At 54.2% G+C, this 4,642-nt stretch overlaps 1 non-coding gene across 1 annotated transcript; it reads left to right on the forward strand.

Moving 5' to 3' along the window:
• The first annotated feature begins 4,337 nt into the window (after positions 1–4,337).
• Positions 4,338–4,410, forward strand: TRNAE-UUC (transfer RNA glutamic acid (anticodon UUC)). The gene has a single exon. It is a non-coding gene; the product is annotated as a tRNA-Glu (tRNA).
• The last annotated feature ends 232 nt before the right edge of the window (positions 4,411–4,642 follow it).

The raw sequence follows: 4,642 nt of genomic DNA on the forward strand, positions 1-4,642 counted from the left end.
TCAGTGCTCCCCACCTCCCCGCCCCGGCCCAGGCCTGAGCAGATGGCCTGCTGCCACCCCTCCCTGAAGGCTGGAGAAGCCTGGAGGCCCAGCTGGAAGCCGGGGGCTGGTGGAGTCTGTCCTCCCCCTCTTTCAGAAGTGGTCAGTGGGTCCTGGGCCCCAAACTCACTGTGCCTCTGTGCCAGGCCCACGCCCTTCTCACCTCCCACTGCCGGGCAGCCCCACCTCTGAGCACCCAGAGAGGCACCGTGATGGTGTGAACACCTTTTGACATGGCCCGGCCCAGGCCAGTCCCCTGAGTCTGCACAAAAGACGCCAGCCACCCGCTGAGACCACACAGTTCCTCGGAAGTTAAGCCAAGACCGCGGCTTGAATCTCTGGCTCCTGGTGAGCGCTCACCACCTCACGGCTGTGGCCCTCAGTCTGCCTGGACCTCAGGGTGACTTGGGGTGGGGAGGGGTGGCTAGATTCTGACCCGGAAGGTCTAGGGAGGGCCCTGTGGATCTGCATGCTTTTCACTGGGAGGTTGGCCGTGCTGGGTCTTTGCCGCTGTGCGTGGTCTTTCTCGCGACTGCTGTTCATCGTGGCGGCTTCTTTAGTTGCAGAGCACAGGCTCTAGGGCGTGAGGGCTTCACTAGCTGTGGTGCAGAGGCTTAGCTGCCCTGAAGCATGCGGGATCTTCCTGGACCAGGGATCGAACCCTGCATTGGCAGAGGCGGATTCTTAACCGCTGGGCCACGCAGGGAGTCCAGAATCTGCAATCTTGGTAAACCTTCCAGGTGATTCCCAGCAGGCCTCACAGGCACGGGTTTGCTCGCTGTCTTCTCTATTTATTTTTAGCCTGAATGGCAGTTAAAGTTCTGTGACACAGGCAAGTCGCCATTCCCAATTCACAGGGGAAGAAACCGCAGCCCCCAAAGGCAGGCGATTTCACAAAGTAAACCTCACACAGGAAGGTCCTGCCAGAGGCTGGTCTGGTATCGAATGCTGCTGGCTCCTTAGTTAGTGGCTCTTGGACCACAGTTCCCTGCCATCTCCCAGGGGAGAGCAGGAATGGCCCTGAGACCCTCGTGACACTTCTCCCCTCCCCACACTTAAAAACATTTAAAGCCCAAGTGCTGAAAAGATGATGGCATCTCCCTCTATCCCCAGGGAAACTCTAAATAAAACATTAAACTCTAAAGTAATTGTAAGGAAATCCCAGGATGACAATAGTACCTTGCATTTAAAAAATATTATTAAATCCTTTAAAAACACCTCCCCTCATTTTGTGGCCCTCCTTCTATGGTGCCCAGAGCAACACCCCCACTTCTAAGAGATAACTCATTGTCCCCGGGACCCTTTCCTACCTGGGGGCCTGAGTGAGGGGCCAGCCTGCCACTGAGAGCTGCCCTGTCTTCACTGGGCCTCGTCCTCCCCCTCCCTCCTCCAGCTCCACCCAAGTTCCTCCCCACAAAGCTGGAATCCACGCGCCATCGATCTCAGACGGGCCCTGGCAAGGCAGACTCTCATTGGTGGGGACTTGAGATGTCTGCCTCTCATCTCCCTGACCATCAGCCTTCTCTTCCTGTGGGGGCCCTGAGGGAAGGTCCAGGTCCCTCCTCACCCCTTTGGGGAAGGGATTCCTCCCTAATCCTCTTCAGAGAGGAGAGAGAGGGGGCAGCCTTCCCAGGGATGGGGCCCTGAAGCTGCCCTCGCTCCTCTTGGGACCACTGGCCTTCGCTGGAAGGACGAGTCCCCTAGAGGGATTTCGGGGGCTAAGGAAGGCATGCTGTGTGCCCTTGAATAGGTCATTTAACCTCTCTGAACCTTACTAAAGTAAAACAGGACCTATATTCTAGTCCTACCTTATACCATTATCCAAAGATGGAAGGAGATAGTACACAAAGACACACACACACACACAGAAGGCATTGAGCGCAGAGCCTGACTCACACTCAGCAGTCAACACGCTGACCTCATTAGTGCTATGAGCTAGACTGATATCAGAAGAAAGAGCACTGCAGAAGGAGTCAGACACCTGCATCCGAACTGGGCTCTGCCACTAAAAGGTAAGCGGTTTTGAGCAATTCCCACAGCCTTCTGGGGCCTCAGTTTGCCCATCTGTAAAATGAGAGAGTGGGGCCGAAGAGGTCTCCAGCCCCTTCCAGGGCTGGCTCTCCATCACTCCACCACTTTCCATAGCTCCCATCTGCCCTTCCCGGCTCAGTTAAATGTCACCATTTCTAGGAAGCCTTTCCCAAGAGTCCTAACTCACAAGCCTTTCCGGCAGCCCCGACCCCAGCACTGCATTCCTCCCACGGGCCCCGGGTAGGCTGACCGTGTCCCCTGATCCATACGGGCTGTGTGCGCCACCTTGACCTCTGACCCTCAGCGTCTGGGAGAGTCATGAGATGGAGCAACCCTCTGTCCCTTCCTTCGGGCCAGTGTTCCCTCCGCCCCACAGGCGCAGACACTGAGGTCTGGGTATTAAACAGCCCAAGCGGCATGACTCAGGGGGCCCAGGAGACCCAGCGCCTCCCCTGATGTGCTGTAGTGACTCAGGGCTCTGGCAATCATTACAGGAGCGATTACTCCTCAAATTGGGTACTTTTCACTGTTGACGCCATCGCTGCCGAATGGGATCTCTCTCTCTCTTTTTTTTTTTTCTTTTCAGTTTGCATTCACCAGGGCGGGGGAGGGATTGAGTGTGAAGCAAGGCAGAAGGCAAAGAAAGAGAAAGCTGGACTGAGCAGAGAGGTCAGGGTGGCTGCGGGCTGCCCTGGGTCCCTGGTGGGGGAGGGGGAGGGGAGGGGGAGGGGAGGGGAGGGGCAGCTTGGGGGACTCATTCAAAAGCTCGTTGCACCCGCCAGAGGTTAGGCTCCTTGGACTTCAGGGGTTACGCTCCGGGCCGGGGAGCTGGATGTGTGTTGGAGGGGGGCTGCTGAGACCAAGACCACCTCTGCTCTCACAGACATCCCCCCGCCCCCGACACACACTCCCTGCACTCCTCAGACACCCACTACATGTCCACCCTGGACTAGGCACACAGATACGACAGTGAACTGGACACAGTCCCGCCTGGAAGTAGCTCTCAGCCGGCCCTGGGCACTCCGAACCTAACTCTCAAGTCCACCAGGGTGTCTTGAGAAAGTTGCTGGGGTCACCTCCATCCTAACCTGGATCTGCCACTAAAGGGTAAGCGGTTTTGAGCAATTCCCACAGCCTTTCGGGGCTTCAGTTTGCCCATCTATAAAATGAGAGAGTGGGGCCGAAGAGGTCTCCAGCCCCTTCCAGGGCTGACTCTCCATCACTCCACCCCTTTCCATTGCTCCCATTCGTCCTTCCCGGCTCAGTTAAATGTCACCGTTTCTGGGAAGCCTTTCCCAAGAGCCCTAACTCACGAGACTTTCCGGCAGACCCAACCCCGGTTTGAAGAGGGTCTTTGGGAACCCAAACTGGGACTAGAGTATGGGAGATGCAGGTGAGCGGCCAGGAAAGAATTTGAGAGGAAATGAGCTAAGAGAAGCATGAACAAGAGTCTAGGTGAGGACTGGGCGTGGTGGGGGAAGAGCATTCCAGTGGAGGGAACAGCACAAAGGATGGATCCAGACAGCAGGACACGGCAGTGCCCGAGAGGGCAACTGGGAGTAGCATCTGCCCAAATGTCTGTCTCCCCCACCAGATTACAAGCTTCTCTGTGGCAAAAATCACTTGTTTTATGTGTGTATATTTACATACTCATTTTAGCTCAAACATTAGAAGTTCATTTAAATATCTTGCAAAATGAAGTGACAGGTTTATGACGGCCTTTACCCTCAGGCTGTTGGGTACTGTTGCCCAGGTTGTGCACTGCAACATTCCCTGTGCAATAGGATAGGATTAATATCTGGCGCTTCTGCGCTACACTATTATTTATTAGCAATTATTCTCAATCCCTCTGTCAATCTCCCCACCTCTCTCTCTCTTATGTAATATGTACAGAATAAGGTGCTAGGAATACAATGGTGAGTGAAACAAATCAAGTTTCTATTGGCAAGGAGGGTATATTTATTGGAGGCAGATAAAAGAAACAGATACATGTAAAAATGGAAAGGTAATCTTAGATGGTGACACCTGCTGTCAAGGTACAGAAAAGATGAACCAGTTGGGTGATAGGGGTCAACTATGATATGGTGACTGAGTACGCTCTCTGAGATGACCTTTCAGTTGACACCAGGGTTGAAAGAGAGAGACAGAGGCTGCCATGGGAAGGCCTTATGGGAACAGCATTCCAGGCAGAGGGAACAGCATGTACCAAGGGCCCAAAGTAGAAATAAGTTCAGTGGATACAAGAACTGGGAAGGTGGTCGGGAAATTCCCTGGTGGTCCAGTGGTTAGGACTTGGCACTTTCACTGCTGAGGGTCCGAGTTCAATCCCTGGTCAGGGAGCTAAGATCTTGCAAGTTGCACCGTGCCGCCAAAAAGAAAGAAAGAACTAGGAAGGTGAACACCGTGTGGCTGGTGCAAGGGAAAGAGAGAAGGAGGGCAGAGAACGGAGGGCCAAGATGCCACAGTGATGAGTCTGGATTTTACCCAAAGCAGCAGGGGAAGTCATGTTTCGTCTTCTCCAGTAAACTTTTCCAAAGCTCTCTTGGACTGCTGAATGGATGGCAAGCTGGAG

The sequence above is a fragment of the Muntiacus reevesi genome, chromosome 9, assembly GCF_963930625.1.
Source record: "Muntiacus reevesi chromosome 9, mMunRee1.1, whole genome shotgun sequence".
In the NCBI taxonomy this organism is placed as follows: domain Eukaryota; kingdom Metazoa; phylum Chordata; class Mammalia; order Artiodactyla; family Cervidae; genus Muntiacus; species Muntiacus reevesi.